The sequence below is a fragment of the Engystomops pustulosus genome, chromosome 10 (assembly GCF_040894005.1).
Source record: "Engystomops pustulosus chromosome 10, aEngPut4.maternal, whole genome shotgun sequence".
NCBI classification, from domain to species: Eukaryota; Metazoa; Chordata; class Amphibia; order Anura; family Leptodactylidae; genus Engystomops; species Engystomops pustulosus.
The window spans coordinates 55,828,241-55,846,929 of NC_092420.1; the positions used below are offsets into that span (position 1 = coordinate 55,828,241).

At 40.8% G+C, this 18,689-nt stretch overlaps 1 long non-coding RNA gene across 1 annotated transcript; it reads right to left on the reverse strand.

Annotated features, from left to right (window-relative positions):
• Window positions 1–1,692: 1,692 nt before the first annotated feature.
• LOC140104461 (uncharacterized) lies at window positions 1,693–6,632 on the reverse strand. Its single transcript, XR_011850333.1, has 3 exons — window positions 6,509–6,632; window positions 6,123–6,365; window positions 1,693–1,760 (listed from the first exon to the last, which is right to left on the reverse strand). It is a non-coding gene; the product is annotated as an uncharacterized lncRNA (long non-coding RNA).
• Window positions 6,633–18,689: the final 12,057 nt, after the last annotated feature.

Below are 18,689 nucleotides of genomic sequence, written 5' to 3' on the forward strand. Positions count from 1 at the left end.
CCGTGTACTTGTCAGGGACTGTGAGTCAATTCAAAGTGTGGTAGTCGCACACATCTAAATATCCCAATTTTTCTTCTAGGTGATCACAATGAGAGAAGTATATGAGCTGTTGGTGTTCTGTATCTTATAAGTGCGACCTGCCATTTTCAATATCTGTAGGAGCTATAGTTCAGGGTCTCTCTCTGAAAGGCCTTTCATCGGTCAGTCTTATGTAATTCTACACGCCATGTGCCAGGCCCAGATCCTAGTCACCTACAGAGAAGGATTCTCTGTGGTCCATTCTATTCGTGATTCCTTTTCATCCTTCAGGTAGCTACAGTACCTTATAAACAGGGGCCAAAAATTTGTGAAACATCTCCCTTTTCTCCTCCTCCTTTCTAATGTGAGCAGCAAGCCAGGCAGTATAGATCTTTGGTCTCCTTTTGCCTCTGGGCAAACTAATGTTATTTCTTTCTTTACTCCAGAAACTGTATTTCGAACCTGTCTTTCAAGCCATGAAAAGCTGTGTGCCGGGAATTGCAGTCTCCCCCCTTATTCCAAGTAGGTGGGAAGTAGCATGGAGTCTGACATGTTGAGGCGCTTAGTGGAATGGGATGCACATAGCCCAGACCGGAACATTAACTATGGCACAGCCTGACAAAGATTTAATCTGTAGGCCAGAGCTCCTAAATGTATCTGTATATGCACCAGCACTTCATAGATTCCGCCCTTAGTCTTCAATTAAAGGATACTAATAATGATAAAATATTATTTAAGTGGATCTTACATGTGTAGCTAAATATTTAATTGAACTATACTACAAAAAAATGTTTTATTTATAATAAATGCTAAACCTAAAAATCTCCAGAAACTATTGTTACATAGGTTTCTGACTTAAGCTGTTAGTAATATCTGTGCCAGAAAAAAGTGAAAGAATCATGACCACAACAAGGAGATTGTCACTCTGCAGTTCAGGACACCTGTGCAATAACCTGGGGCCACCACAACACCTGGATCTGTGACCTAATGGTAGAGGAGAATGAGTGGTTGGGGTTATCATTTATTGTGGTCTTTTTAGTTATGTCTTTAATTACATTACGCAAAAAAAAAAAAAAAATATATATATATATATATATAACATTTTGGCCCAGGTGCAACAGCCACCGCTTTCAAGGCTGATTTACTATTCAGGATGCCATATCAGCTAACATGTCATTGGTTTTCTATTCAGTTCAGCATTTTTAATAGTTTTGAGCATAAAGATTTCTTTACTCCTCTACAAGTCTGCACCGTATAATCACCTACATTAACCGGACGATTTCCGTCTGTGTTCTCTGGCAGAACGAGCTCTGGAATATCTACCAGCTAGAACATTTGGTTAAAAGCAACTTGTCAATGAATGCAAACTGTGAATTTTGGCACTGGAATGATAGGTCACAAGTGAGTGTTTGTTGAATACCACAAGGGCTCAATACCAGGCAGAAATGACTGAGTAAGCATGAGAAAGTTATAAAGGCAGTGAATGAATTTAGATGGCTGCCATGATTTTGTAGCACTTTTTGTCATTAGTTCTAGTTGAACTCATTAGTGGGGATCAGGGGATCTATTATTGAAACAGTTTTTTTCAGGCAGGTTTTTTATTTTACCCTGTTCTGACTGAAAGAAACTAAACTTTCTGACACTCACAACTATATTTTTGTCTCTCAATGTGGACGCAGCTTTTATTTCCTTGTTTCCCGAAATCCTGGCTCAATTGTAGTTTATTTAACATTTTTAAAAACCTACAAAGAAAGGAGTGGTCTGTCATTATTACTGTGGGTCACTTCAACTGTGAGAGACATAATCTTAAAGAAAATGCAGAAAATCACTTTGATAAATGTGCTATTTATTGCACAAAATAAGTATATAATAGAATAAAAAAACAGAACTTAAGATTTGGTACACTAACCTTTATTTGCAATAACAAGGTCAGACATTTCTGTAGTTCTGTAGTTTGCACACACTGCAGCAGGGATTTTATCTGACTCCTCCATTCAGATCTTCTCCAGATTTTTCAGGTTTGGGGGCTGTTGCTGGGCAATTTTGAGTTTCAGCACCAGCCAAAGATTTTCAGTTAGGTTCATGCCTGGAGGCTGTAGAGGCCAGGACCTTGAAATACATGATATGGAGCTGCTCCTTAGTTGCCCCGGCTGTTTCAGATCATTGCTCAGCCAGTTTTTTTTTACAAAATCTTGCGGTAAATGGCCCCATTTACCCTTCATTTACCATGGTGTTGTCATTGGGGCACATTTACTTAACGGGTCCCACAGAGTTCACGAAAGTGCATTGTCCTACGATTATGCATCGTGACGCGATTCACTAAGATCGTGGCCCCGATATCCTGAATGTGTCACTTCACCGCTCAGGTCTGCCGGAGTTCACCTTCTTCCTCCTGGTGCATGTAAGTGCATTGTCTTGCGACACAATTTGAAAGTTAAATCCCGCGCTCAGTCCGAATCCGTCAGATCGTCCAATGGCACGCCCCCTAATTTGTGTCGTATGGAAGCCAGCACAGCTGCGACACAATCCGATCGTGTGCGACACAATCTCAGTGCAAACCCCGGTTAAATACCTGTCCAATGCTGCACAAATCCTGAAAACCGTGAAGAGTCCAACAAAATTTGATCCGCGACCCTTGGTAAATAAGCTCCATTCTGTCCCCTGCAGAAAAGCACTCTCCAAGTATGCTGTTTCAGCCCCTAAAATTCACGGTTGGGAGGGTGTTCTTGGAGTTGTATGCATCCTTCTTCTCCCTCAAAAAGGTTTGATTTCAGTCTAATTCAATTTAATGATCTCCTCCCATACATCCTCTTGATAAACCAGAGGGTGGTCGTAGCTGCAGTTGCTCTTTAACCTCTTCCCGCTCAGCGTCCGATATATCGGACGCTGAGCTCAGTGACTTAGCGCTCAGCGTCCGATATATCGGACGCTGAGCTGATGCCGGTTTGGCTCAAGATCTGAGCCGAACCGGCATCGGGAAAGACGGGGTGCCGGCTGTGACTGATAGCCGGCACCCCAGTGTAACACCCGCGATCGGAGTTGTCTCCGATCGCGGGTGCTTAACCCGTTAAATGCCGCGGTCAGCGCGACCGCGGCATCTAACATGTATCTGGGGGGTCTTTCCCCCACGATCGCCCCCCCCCGAACCGTTTTCGGGGTGCGCCGATCGTTGCTATAGTAACCTTGGGGTCCGATCTGGACCCCAGAGTTACCTGCAAGAATTGCCAGTAAGATGGCGTCTGTGACGTCATCTTACTGGCATAGTGCCAGCCTATGCAAGTGTATAGGCTGACACTGATAATACTCTGCAATACATGAGTATTGCAGAATATTATCATGAACAAGCAATCAGAGGATTGCTTCTTCATGTCCCATGGTATAAAAGTGAAAAAGTAAAAAAAAAAATGTTATTCAATAAAAAAATAAAGTAATAAATCACTAAAAATGCCCAAAACCCCCAAAACATATAAAGAGACATATAACTAAAAAAAAAGTCTAAATCATAACACAAACCCCACATATATAGTATCACCGCGTCCGTAACAACCCGTAAAATAAAAGTAAATCATTATTGAACCCCCACGATAAACGCCGTAAAAAAAAACTGGTATAAACCTTCCAAAAATTATGATTTTTAGCTATTCAATCCCACAAAAAATGCTATAAAATGCGATCAAAAAACCATGTGTACTCCGACATGATACTGGTGCAAAGTACAACATGTCCCGCAAAAAACAAGCCATCAACCAGCTCCGTAGCCAAAAAAGTAACAATGTTATGCCACTTGGAAGACGGCAATACATAAATGATAGATTTTTCCCCACATTAGGGTTTTGTTTGACAAATTTAGTAAAACGTAAGAAAATATATTCATGTCTGGTATCCCCGTAATCGTATCAACCCATAGAATAAAGATAACATGATTATTAGTCTATACGGTGAACACCAAAAAAAAAAAGAGAAAAAAATCCAGTACAGAATTGATGCTTTTCTACTCCTGCCCTCAAAAAAAGTTCCTAAATTTTCAACAATAGGTGATACCAACCCCAAAATGGTAACAATGGAAAAAGCATCTCATCGCGCAAAAAAAATGGCATCACATGGCCCCAATAACGCAAAAGCGAAAATTTTATAGCCTTCAAAAGGGGCCAATGAGGAAACTAAAATCCTGGCAGCTGCAGGGCGCTCCTTCCCTTCTGCGTCTCGCTGTGCGCCCATAAAACAAGTAACGGCCACATGTGGGGGGTCTCTGCACTCAGGAGAAATTGCAGAACAAATTGTATGGTGGGTTTCTCTTTTTATATTTTGGAAATGTGTAAATTTTAGTGCTAAATGAACGTATAAGGGAACAATTTGACCATTCTAAATTTCACCTCCATTTTGATTTAATTACTATGAAGATCTCAAGGGGTTAACAATCTTCGTAAAAGCTGTTTCTGATAGCTTGAGGGGTGCAGATTTGAAAATGGGTTGGTTATATACGGGGGTTTTGATGCTAAATATGTAAAATTTCATTCCAAACTGTATTTATCCCCAAAATAGTCAATTCTGAAAATCCGGAAAAGCGATATTCTATTTGTAAGCCGCGTGACATCAAAATAAATTATCCAGACATATCAAAAATTATGAAAATGTAAAGTAGACAAATGGGAAATGTTATTCAGCAACTTATTTAGGTGGTAAATCTATCTGCCTGGAAACGCAATGATTTTGAATTTTGAAAATGGCAAATTTTTCAAAAAATTTATCATATTTTCTTTTTTTTTTGTAAATAAACGCAAAACTTATCAGCCAAAATTTACCACTAAAATGAAGTACAACATGTGGGGAAAAAACAATCTCAGAATCGTTTTGATAAGTAACAGTGTTCAAAAGTTATAACCATATAAAGCGACGCAGGTCAGAATCCAAAAAATCGGGCTGAGCCTTAACCTGCAAAATGGCTGTGTCCTTAAGGGGTTAAACGGCTCTTTGGTTTTTGCCATGGTGAAGAGGTTGGAGAGTGACTGATTGGTTGTGTGGACAGGTATAATTTATACAGGTAAGGAACTGCAGAGTCGGAGGACCTTCTTAAAGAAAAACTATCTGTCTTAGAATTCTTGCTTTTTATGCACTAAAATGCAGATTAATTTTTTAAAATTATACAATGGGGGAGAATTTAAATTTCCCCAACCCTGTTAGTTTTCTGTCTTCTCCAACACATCACGTTTGGTGTGTCAGGGTGGAGAAAGGGGGTTTTGAGGGGCTTAAACTCCCTGCCGGTTTTTCAATAGCAAAAATCTCTGCCAAATCAGACATGGTCTACATGTTCGAACTGGAGGAGTTTCTCTACTACATATCTACTAAGAGGCTGGATATGGGCTCCAGTGCACTGGCAAGGGGAATCAATACCCCCAGTGTGATTTTCAGGGTCTATTCTTTTGGATTCTGTTTCATGCATTTGAAGTGTACCTACAATAAATAATACAGAACCTTCCATTCTTTATACGTGGGATTTTTTTTTATGTTATCCATGCTATCATGTTTACAATAATGAATTCATGTTTTACTTGATTTTGGTTGTGGTTTCTATTTATATACATTTAGTTATTCGTTAATCTGTCATTTTTATTTATAGCTGTTGTAACAACTGTTACATTGATGTGTCCGGGCAACAGACATACTCTCTATGCATCATCTTTTTATATGATGCTCAAACTCCCATCCACAGCATTGTGCTTGGTCTATGAGATCTACGTGGTACATTGCTCTGTTTCCGTGGCCCAAGCATATTTGAGTGCAGCTTACCAAAGAGTTACACTACACAGACTGATACTGCTCCAGATTTATGAATGATGCAGGCGATATATCTGTCACACTATTAGGTTCTGTTCACATGACAGATAAGTTAAACACTGGCCTCGAATGTCATATTTGAATACATGGGAATTGGCTTGGCAGTATTTGTGGTCCGACAAGACTGGAGACCACAGAGACCTTACAGGGACCAAAGGGCCCACGAGGATGTGAGGATACATTTTTCCCTATTTTCATACATAAGTTAGCTAGTCTCTGAAAGTTTTTCCAAATGTTGGAAAACCCCCTAAAGAAAAACACCAACTCACCTATTAAATCATTCCCACCACCACTTAGTGTAGTCTCTATCAGAACAGTGAGTTCAGTCGCACACAGGCTCTAACTTGCTTTTGTGAAAAGAATTATTTCTGTAGCCTTTAAGCAATAGATCTGGTAACCACATCTTCCATGATGCATTGCACACGTTCACATTCAGCAACAGAAATAATAGGTTTAAAGTGCAATTCCAAATTGTCAAGATACAGATGTAAAGAGAGGCTGTAGTCTGTGTCCTGTGTGGCAGAATAAATGTCACATGTAGTATGGAAAATCCAGCCCAACGGTTGAGTACACAGACAAGGCTAAGCTGATTTGAGTTTTTCACTAATGTATTGCTGCTATGGCACATTTTTCTTTACATTGAATATGTACTTACTAAATTATTACTTTCACTGGAGCAAGTCAGTACTTTCCCTTTCATTATTTATCTAAGCCAGTGTGATAATGGTGACAATTCGTGGGGTCTCTCTTTTTAGTTGGACATATAGTCTCATGGTTTCCCTCTGAGGATAATATAATTTTCTGATGACTTTATGTTGTCACAAGGAATGATACAATGCATGGACTGTACCACTTAGACGTTCCATAGGTGGATACAAACTCCTATCCCATACTGCAGATGATTAGACAAGCTCCTATTACACTACTATAATGCCACCATACTACAGCACTACCACCTACCCTGATCCATACCCCCTAACTTTTATGTTGGAGAAAGAGGGACAAAAACAAACGTTTTTGTAAAATAAGCGATGCCCCTTGCCCCATTCCCTCTCACTGTAATACGCAGATTATTGGCACTAACACTGTAAAATGCACAATTCCCCCCTCACCCTCTCATTGTGGCCTCAACCTGCTCCCCCTCTTATTGGGGCCCCATTCTTTGCACAACCTCTTATTGGGGCCCCTTCTCTGCTCCCCATCATATTGTGACCGACCCTGCCTGTGCAGTCCGTATTGTAGTGTAACCACACCCATACGTCCTTAATGGCATCCATATCATTTGGCCACTAGGCACCTCATGTTCAAAATTAGAATTGCTCAAATATAATAAAATAATGCAGGATTAACAATCTGTTTAAGATTTCCTAAATGTTCTCAGGAAACTGTTGTGAGATGGGAGAAGGGCTTTGCTCCTCACTTTTGTTGGACTTTGCACCTTCTTCTAGGCTAAAACTGCTTGCACAGATATTGAAGAAGTGTCTGCTCTGCTATTGTGTTGCACGCAACCCTTTTGTGGTGTTGCGCTGGCTTCCATGCGACACATATTAGGGGTCGTGGTGTCGGTCAGTCCGACTCATTCGGACCGAGAGCCTTATGTAACTTTCAAATTGTGTTGCACACGCTATGTTAAAGGTGCACCACAAAAAAGTCGGGCCAGTGCGGGGAAGCAACTCTGTCGGGCCAGTGCGGGGAAGCGACAGATTCATGATTTCTGGCACACATTCTTAGTGAATTAGATTAGTGAACTCAGCATTATTTATGGAAAATAGCATTTTCAGTGCATTTTCCGCATTTCGAAGTAGATGTGCCCCATTGGTTCAGTGTCTCAGTGGTTAGCACTACAGCCTTGCAGCGCTGGGGTGCTGGGTTCAAGTCCCATCCAGGTCATCTGCAAAGATATAACACTATCTGTTTCTTTTTCTGTAAAAATGGGTTTGCAGCCAGATCTTGTGCAGTGAGCTCTGCAGATTTTTGTGGCAGATAACTTTTAAAAAAAGCATTAGCAAAGCGAGTGTATGAGCTTGGCAGCGAGTGTGCATTGATCTGAAGTGTGTGCAGTGTCTTAAGTGTGACTTACGTTTAAGGGACTTAAGTTTGAGGGGCTTTAGTAGGTAACTTCTGTGTTTTGTGTTACTTTGACTGTAAATTCTTCTTTCTGTGCATAATTCTATTGTAATCCCCATTAGAATAATGGACTCCATAAGTGGCATTGCTACACGGTGTACATCCTGTGCCATGTATGCTTTCCTTGAACAGCCGTTCGAGGGGGAATACTGCTGTGTGGGGTGTGTGAAAATTGCTCATCTGGAAGCCCAGATTCTGGATCTAAATGAGCAAGTTTCAAGGCTGCGGGCAATTGATAATATGGAACGAAGTTTGCTGCTCCTGGAGCACAAACTCTCTGGGGAAGATGGTTGTGGGGAGGGAAGTATGGAGGTGCAGAGTGAGGGGGCAGCTAGTTGGGTAACATGTAGAAGGCGGGGTAGAGGGAAGAGTTGTAGAGAGTCTAGTCCTGATCTGGTGCACCCCAATAAGTTTGCCAGGCTGGAGGATGAGGGGGATATCAGCTCTGGGGTAGCAATGCTGCAGAAAGATGTGGCCGCTAGCAACCAGGGGAATGTGTGCTCCAGTAAGAAGGGTAATGGGAGCAGAGGTAAGGTCAGACAGGTGCTGGTAGTGGGAGATTCGATTATTAGGGGAACACACAGGGCAATCTGTCACAAAGACCGTGCATACCGAACAGTGTGTTGTTTGCCGGGTGCTCGGGTTCGGCATGTTGCGGATCGGGTTGATGGATTACTGGGAGGGGCTGGTGAGGAACCAGCGGTCATGGTCCACATTGGCACTAATGACAAAGTAACAGGTAGGTGGAAGGTCCTTAAAAATGATTTCAGAGATTTAGGCCATAAGCTCAGGGCAAGGACCTCAAAGGTAATTTTCTCCGAAATACTGCCTGTACCACGTGCCACACCAGAAAGGCAGCGGGAGATCAAGGAGGTAAATAAGTGGCTCAAAAGTTGGTGTAGAAAGGAGGGGTTTGGGTTCATGGATAACTGGGCTGACTTTTCTGTGGGCTACAGGCTCTACAGTAGGGATGGGCTGCACCTCAATGGGGAGGGGGCTGCTGTTTTAGGGGAAAAAATGGCTAGAAGGTTGGAGGAGTGTTTAAACTAGAGACCTGGGGGGAGGGCAACTACACTTGTGCAGGGCAAATAGACGGTGTACATAGAGAGCTGGGAAGAGCCATAGTCCATGGGGGAGGAAGGGGGGCTGGAATGAGATTGGGGAATAAGGACAAAAGGAATACGGACAGGGAAAACCATATAAAGTGTATGTACACAAATGCCAGAAGCCTCACAAACAAAATGGAGGAACTGGAACTCTTGATGTTGGAACGGAAATATGATATAGTGGGTATCAGCGAGACATGGCTGGACAGTAGCTATGACTGGGCTGTTACTATAGATGGTTATAGTCTTTTTAGAAAGGATCGTATAAATAAAAAAGGGGGAGGGGTTTGTTTATATGTGAATTCTTGCCTCAAGCCCGTCTTGCGAGATGACATCAGTAACGCAAATGTGGAGTCCCTATGGGTGGAGATAAGGGGAGGGAAAAAGAATAATAAAATATTACTAGGGGTTTGTTATAAGGCTCCAAATATAATGGAGGCAGCAGAGGAAATGCTGATAAGTGAAATGGATGCGGCTTCAAAGCATGGTGAAGTACTTATCATGGGGGACTTCAATTACCCAGATATTGACTGGGGGGCAGAAACCTGCAGGTCCTTCAAAGGTAGCAGTTTCTTGTCAACAACAAAAGACAATTACCTGTCGCAACTAGTCCTGGAGCCAACAAGAGGGGGGGCACTGCTGGACCTTATCCTTACCAACAGACCTGATAGGGTATCAAAACTACAGGTTGGGGGGAACCTGGGGAATAGTGATCATAATATCATTGATTTTGTATTACGCTTTACTAAGCACGTTAGTGAAGGGGCAACCAACACTCTAAACTTCAGGAGGGCAAATTTTCATCAACTAAGGGAAGACCTAAAAGGCATAGACTGGGATAATGCTCTCAAAGACAAAAGCCCCCCCAAAAAATGGGACTTTTTCTCATATATTCTGAAAAAGTCCTGTGAGAAACACATACCTTATGGGAAAAAGCATAAAAGGAACAAGAAAAACCCTATGTGGCTAACTAGTCTTGTAAGGAAAGCAATAAGCGAGAAAGATAAAGCGTTTAAGGTGCTAAAACGTGAAGGTAGCGATGAGGCATTACAGGATTATAGAGAGAAAAATAAATCCTGTAAAAAACAGATAAAGGCCGCAAAAATAGAGACTGAAAGAAATATTGCCAGGGAGAGCAAAAATAATCCCAAATTATTTTTCAAGTATATAAATGATAAGAAACTAAAAACAGAGAGTGTGGGTCCCCTTAGAAATAACATGGGGGTCATGGTGGAAGGAGATGAGGAAAGGGCCAATCTACTGAATGTCGCCTTCTCAACTGTCTTTACCCAGGAAAATCCCCTGGTGGAAGACACAATGAGGAATAATGTAAATTCTTTTTATAATGTCAACAGTTTAACCCAGGAAGAGGTACGGCGCCGCCTTGCAACCACTAAGATAGATAAATCACCTGGGCCAGATGGCATACACCCCCGGGTTCTGCATGAATTATGTACGGTGATAGACAGACCGTTATTTTTAATATTTGAAGATTCACTGAGGACTGGTTATGTTCCACAGGAATGGCGCATAGCAAATGTGGTACCAATATACAAAAAAGGATCAAATTGCGATCCTGGAAACTACAGACCCGTAAGTCTAACTGCTGTGGTGGGGAAAATATTTGAGGGGTTTATTAGAGATGCTATCCTGGAGTATCTCACTGTGCACAACCTTATAACCCAGCGTCAGCATGGGTTTATGAGAGATCGGTCCTGTCAGACTAATCTGATTGGTTTCTACGAGGAGGTAAGTTCAAGACTGGATCTGGGGGACGCTGTGGATGTTGTATATCTGGACTTTTCAAAGGCATTTGACACCGTGCCACATGAAAGGTTGGTATATAAAATGAGACTGCTGGGAATAGGAGAAAATCTGTGTATCTGGGTAAGTAATTGGCTTAGTGATAGAAAACAGAGGGTGGTCATTAATGGCACATTCTCAGATTGGGTTGATGTTACCAGTGGAGTGCCACAGGGGTCAGTATTGGGGCCACTTCTTTTTAATATTTTTATTAATGACCTTGTAGTGGGTTTACACAGTCAAGTTTCAATATTTGCAGATGATACTAAGCTGTGTAAAGTAATAAATACTGAGGTCGATAGTTTAGCATTACAGAGGGATTTGTGGAAGCTTGAGGGATGGGCAGAGAAATGGTTGATGAGGTTTAATGTAGATAAATGTAAAGTTATGCACTTGGGCCATGGAAACAAAAAGTATAATTATGTTCTAAACGGTCAATTACTTAGTAAAACTGAAGCTGAAAAGGACTTGGGCGTATTGGTGGATGGTAAACTTAATTTTAGTGACCAGAGCCAGGCGGCTGCTGCTAAAGCAAATAAAATAATGGGATGTATCAAGAGAGGAATAGATTCTCATGATAAAGACATAGTTCTGCCCTTATACAAATCCCTGGTCAGACCACACATGGAATATTGTGTACAGTTTTGGGCACCAGTATATAAAAAGGATATAGTAGAGCTGGAACGGGTGCAGAGGAGAGCAACCAGGATTATTAGGGGAATGGGGGGACTAGAATACAATGACAGATTACAAAATTTGGGATTATTCAGTTTAGAAAAAAGACGACTGAGGGGAGACCTCATTACAATGTACAAATACCTGAACGGACAGTACAAGGATCTCTCCAAAGATCTTTTTATACCTAGGCCTGTGACCAGGACAAGGGGGCATCCTCTACGCCTAGAGGAGAGGCGATTCTACCATCACCATAGACAAAGGTTCTTTACTGTAAGAGCAGTGAGACTATGGAACTCTCTGCCGCAGGAGGTTGTTATGGCGGACTCTATGTACATGTTCAAGAGAGGCCTGGATGACTTTCTGGAGAGAAAAAATATCACGGGTTATGGGGATAAAACATTTATTTAATTCTTGAAGGTTGGACTTGATGGACTTGCGTCTCCTTCCAGCCTTATATACTATGATACTATGATACTATGAATGTAATCCATAGCAGTGTTGGCTTCTAGTCCTATCTATTACATATCTTACGTCTGTAATATAAAAGAAGCAGATGAGTAGCAGATTGCACAATGGGACCTGAGGGTGTCATAGACTGCTGCTCTTGATGCCTTTGCTGTGATTCCTGCAGTTGTCTGTAACTTTTCCTGACGGTAGTGTGAATAACTAAAGTATAAACACCCTTTATATACCGAATTAAATGTCTGCCCTGTCATGTTCACGCCTCATTGTCTTATATTTCTAGGATACTGTAATGAAAATAAGTTTTGTCCAACTACAATTGTTGACAAGGCTATTCTTATGCAGTGGATACATATTATTAAGGGTAGGACTTAATTGTGCCGTTTTTTCTGATTTGTCTGTTTATTCTTATTTTATAAATTTTACCCAAGAAATGTCACTAGAACTACTAAGTAAACTCCAGAAGAGTTTTGGTCAAGTTAAATATTAGAACCTATGGAACAATTTTTTAGTTGTAACAGTTTTATTATTATTGGAATTATCAATGCAACTATTTGTTGCATTTTTGTTTTATGATACAGAAAAAATCTTTTTGAGCAAACCACACAATTTTACACCAACAATTGGCCTTTTAAAGGGGTGGTCTGCTCATAGGGGGCAGCTTCCGTATAATGGGGAAAAAATGGGAACTGAAAAAAACCTGTTGGAGAGGGTGTCTTCTCAAATGGGCGTCTTCTAGAGATGTTCACTATAGTTACTTACAGCCTATATGGTGCTAGGTTCATAGGTTAGTCCTCCAATAATTAAAGGGCTTTTGCATACTGACCACGTGAATAGGAAAGATATTCAATATCAGATGAGCGTGAGTCCCAAATTCATGACTCCCATTGATCAACTGCCTTCAGCTCTAGAAACACAGAATGTTGTTTCTTTATCGTTTTGGTGGAAGCTGAGCTGTAGTTACTTGTTCTGGCCACTACAAGAAAACAGTATCATTATGAAACCCAAGTCATAAGTTAAAAAAAGCTTTACTCTCTTATATTATGTTTCCAACTTCAAATAAAATTAAATAACCTCTGAAAGTGCTTTCTTCTAAAAATGTCATTAACTATTCTTTATGTTTTATAATAATAATAATAATAACATTTTTGAAGTAAATTCTTGTGCCTTGTGCTGATTGTGGCACACACTGACTTTAAAAGTCTCCCTCTTCCCTTATTGTCCCTTTCAACTTCAAGGGAAGAATTAAAAAGAATAAACCATATACAGGCAGAGCCCGGGTTACATACAAGATACGGTCTGTAGGTTTGTTCTTAAGTTGAATTTGTATGTAAGTTCGAACTGTATATTTTATCATTGTAAACCCAGACAGAACTTTTTTGGTCTCTGTGACATTGGATTTTAAAAATGTTGGATTGTCATAAGAACCAGGATTAACAATAAAGCTTCATTACAGACACCTTTGATAACTGTTAGGGCTGATCATTGTAACCTAGGACTAAAGTACAATAAATGACCAATATCCCGTGGTCCATTTGTAACTAGTGGTCGTATGTAAGTCGAGTGTTCTTAAGTAGGGGACCGCCTGTATTTATAAAGAAATAGACTGCTGATTTCACAATATTATTCTTCCATTATCAGTAATGGCTATTATATGAAAGAACAGGTGGTGGTGTCACCTTGATTCATCTTTTTACACAACTGGCACCTGCTGTACATTGTGCTTATTCAGCACCATATTCCCCTTTTGACTTTCATAAAAAATGAAACGTGAATGTTGGGAAAGGGTTGAAATAGCATAGGACAAATTAAGAGAAGTGCATGGCAAGATGGAGGCAGCCATAGCCTAATTTTACAGAATGCTACTCAATATTAGCAGAGAACACATCTTTTGCTCCACTATATTTTATTTTCCTGCTACTAAAACTCAGGTTCCCATTTATGACCTGTTTCTTTTTACTCCTGACCTTCAAAATTTGTTCCCACCTACACTCTCATCTAATCTCCCAGCCAGTACCTTTGTCTACTATGCAGAACCCATAGATCTAGTAATGACAACACAATGGTCTAGCCTGTGGTGGGCCATGTGAACTAAGACTTAGAAAATCCACCGTAACAGTATCTTCAGTGCAGCTTCAACTGCTGTTGCGTCATGTTGGACATTTTTGAACTTCTGGTAGAATTTCCAGTAGGGTTGCTCTGGCTAGCAAGAAATGATTCTGACTTTCCTAGGACTGTCCAGTCTTCTGAGCTTTCTATTTTTACCTGTCTCATTTCCATTCACTGCTTCCGTAACTCTGAAAAACTTGGCGCCAGTGAGAATTATTAGTCACTTCTTAGTCTTGGACTCTCTTCCTCTAATGACAAGTTGTTGGTTTCTAGACTCTCTACTATCTCCTTTAAAAACTCAATTTACTCTTTTGATGCTATAAGACATCTAGAGTTTATCTATGTCAGGGGGACTCCTACTCTACAAGGTGCTCAGGCTGTGTCATTTACACCTCACTACTACTCACACTGCACAATGGGGCACATTTATTTACCTGGTCCTCAGAGTTCACAGAAAGTGCAATGTCTGAAGATAATGCACTCTGCCACGTTTCACTAAGATTGTGCGCCCGATATCCTGCATGTGTTGCTTCCCCGCTCCGGTCCGATAGTTTACCTTCTTCTTCCTGTTGCTGTAAGTTTCATTGTCTTTTGACACAGTTAAATCCCGTGCTCAGTCCGAATCAGTCTGATTGTCCGATGGCACGCCCTCCGAATTTGTGTTGCATGGCAGCCAACACAGCTGTGCCAAAAAACAATTGCACGCAACACAATCCCAGCACAAACCCCTGTTAAATATCTGTCAAAGCCATGCAAATCCCGAAAACAGTGCAAAGTCCGCCTAAAGTGCAATTCGCGACCCTGAGTAAATAAGCCGCAATGTATGACATGTCCCCATACTTTCCAATCCCAGTTACATAGTTTATACAGTTGAAAAAAGACACAGGCTATTCCACAGATTGACATTTCTCACAGTAAAAAAGCCCTGTCTCTTCTGGTGATTAAACCTTGTTTTCTCCAGAAGGAGAAAGTGCTCCCTCATCTTTTGATTTGATTTCCACCTTCCAACTTTCCTCCGTATTTTTAATATGGACCTTTCATATATTTACTGAATATAAATTATGGCCCCTCTTAGACATCTGTTTTCCAGACTAAATAAATCTAGTTGTTTTAATTTTTGTAGCTCTTTGTTATATCCTCCTCAACTCCAGGGCATCCTTATTATGGACTAGTGCCAAGAACTGGACGGCATACTCCAGGTGAGGCAGAACCAATGCCTTGTACAGTGGTAATATTACATCCCTATCCTGGGAGTCCATAACACTTGCATGACAAGATCCTACTGGCTTTAGAGGCAGCTGATTGACATTGCATGCTGTAATTCAATTTATGATCTACTAGTACCCCCAGGTCCTTCTCAACAAGGGATTCTCCCAGATTTACTCCCCCAAGGACATATGTTGCCTGTGTATTATTAGCCTCCAGGTGCATAACCTTACATTTACCCGCATTGAACCTCATTTGCCAAGTGGATTTGTCCAAGTTACCCTGCAGCCTATGAACATCCTCCATAGACTGTATTACACTACACAGCTTGGTGTCATCTGCAAAAATAGACATACCGCTATTAATTCCTACCTATACATCATTAATAAATAATGTTTTAATAGGGATTCCTCATTCCAAATAAGTCCTTCAGTATTCCAGTAGTGCTGTGCTCTGGATATTATCAGGGCTAATATGACATCATCCATCCATCTACAGTAGGTCCCTTGGTACAGGCTTGACTTAGTGTGCACTCAACTTCCCCAATTCAGGTGAATATCTCCTCTGGATGACTATATCCACTATACAAGAAGATTACTAGGACCAGTAATTTCTGTCAATTGTTTGATTGTATTAAAGGGAAACTTCTTACCATGCCAGCAAAGTCACAGTCCCCAAGAAACTATACATTTTATAATCCTGTACAACCACTTGAATTATTGATCAATACTTGAATAATCACAAGTAAGCAACACCCTGGAAGAAGCCGTACAGGACGAAACCCAGTGTCGGGTGAGAACGTGTAGCTGGCGTTCCATATTGGAGTTTTACATGTGCATTTTATTGCTCTTTTGTGAGTATGATTTTAATCTAAATAAATCCTGAGTGTTAAACTGTACTACCCTATCTGCGGGTGAATTACTTCCAGCGATCCACTGCAACATATGGTGCAAACGGAGGAGGTCACAGGAGAAACGCAGGAGAGTTGTCTGAATAGCGGTACATTTCTATCGGAGGATTCAGGAATTTGTGCTTTAGGAGTGTGAACTGTTCTATTTTGTGAGTGACATATTGGAAGAAGAAGGACACACGGAAGAACTTATTTTCTAATCACAATGTACTTGGTTAGTCTTTTTCTTTCAATATGTCATCCTTGTTTAGTCTGGTATAATCTTCCTTGAAAAAAAAAAATTCTTTTGCTTGGGATAGAGGAAAGTCTGTGACAAGATGAAAAATGTTACAGTAGTGAAAATGATTTGTGCATGTAAATCCTTACAGCATTCATGAGATGCAGCAGGTCCCTACATGCACCAGGCTTTGGTTAATACTGAAGGGAATTTGATTTGGCCTTTCACAAGAATAGATTCAATGATTTGTACCTAAGTAGATAACACACTGTATATACACGAATAATAGATGTGTCCTGTTATGATTATGATGTAAGGAATTACTCTTAGATTTTGATGTAACTTCAAAGTGAAAATCACAGTTAGAATGTAACATTCACCTTCTGTATATGATTTCATAACGCAACAAATGGCTTAGCTCATAAATTGTGCCTTTTGTGTAGCTTTTTATTCTTTGATTCATCCATCATCAATGTAAATTCATGTTGAGGTCTGTTGAAGGGTTAGTCTGGATAATCAATATGACCAAAAATTATAAAAACACAGTGCAGCACACTTCCATACCACAGGAGCTAACACCACAGCCCGAGACCGATCCAACAAGTCCCACTTTAAACAATAAAAAAAGGAGTATAAAAAACTCTGACCGGAGCTCCCAATGATTCCAATACGGCTGTTGTTCAAAATTTCTTCAAAGATCTTCAATTATATTCTACCGATGAGGAAAGTTTTGCAACAAGATGTAGGTCACTAATCAGAACATCCTTAAGGTGCAGTTTTCTCCTTAAACTCACTCAACAGTGTGGTAGCAAAAACTAAAAGAGAAAGTAGGCACCAAATTGCATAGTATGTTCTTAAAACCTTGGATTTTATTCTTAAAAGTTATACTCATAAGAGTATGTTTAAAATGCGCATAAAACAGTATACACGCGAGTGGAGCTGGCGTCCCGTTTTGTATACTGTATACTGCGTCCCTTTATGTTGTAGCAATATTGCTAGATCTTCCACGGTACAAGCACTCAGAAAGGTAAACATGGGGGGTCATTTATGTCATTTATCTTATATCTGTTTGTTTTGGCTAGTTTTACCGCCATTTTTCCGTCGTGTTTCCGTCTGCTTCTTTGGTAATTTATCAATCTCACTTTTTCCCTGTGTTAAATGTTTTTTTTTTAACAAAAGACATTTGTTAAAAATGTTGCCAAAAAGTCGCACAAATGTCTCAAAACACTTCTTTCCATTTTCTAAGTTTTCCTTAAGTATGGTTGCATCTGGAGCTTTTTAGCACAAAAAAAATGTCACAAATTTGAGACAATTTGAAATTATAAATTGGCACATCTGGAATAGAAGATTGCAATGTCTCAAAAAGACAGAAAAAGCAGGAAGAAAAATAAAGATAAATGACCCCCTTGGACTTTTATCTTACGGTTTGTGTCCACAGACACATTGTCACATGATTAATGTATTTTGCTCAGTAATAAACAATTTCAGGAAAGTCTCTTCATTTTCATAAAAGAAGCAGATGTAGTTATGGAAGATATGCTCCTACACCTCAGTTTGCTGTATTTCTCTGCTCCAGGCACCCAACAGTCAGCTAAACACCTGGATGGACACAGAAATTCCAGCTTGTACATTCCAACAAGCTTATTTCACCTGTAGCAAACTCTTTGCTAGTGACTGCGGACATTCCAGGAGATGGAAATACTCTCACTTGCTGGTTTATATAGCACATATTGGATCCGTAAAAGTAACACTATAGTATCCAGCATAACAGATGGATAGCTATGAAGTATATCTCATATATCATTACAGCTCCAGTATGAGTAATATGGAGCATATGAATTCTACCTTATGGGGGATATTTATCAGGACCTCTGCGCACCGCCAGTTGCGCAGAGGCCCTGAAATAATCGCAAATGCTAGCGTGAAGGGGGGGGGGCGCGGCCAGCCGAGCGGAGGGCACGGCCGGACGGGAGTGGGCCGGCACGGGGCGTTACTGTCCCCGTGCCTGCGCACTCGCTGCTGCTGGCGACTTTTCATACGTGAAAAGTCGCCGGCTGTGTCTTTTTCTACGCCAGGCAGGATAAACGCTGCGCTGCTGGCAGCCCGATACATGAAGAGGCGGAAGCCTCTTCATGTATCGGGCTGCAAATTTGCAGCGGCGGGGCAATCATACGCTGGCGCACAAGCACCAGCGTATGATAAATATCCCCCTATATGT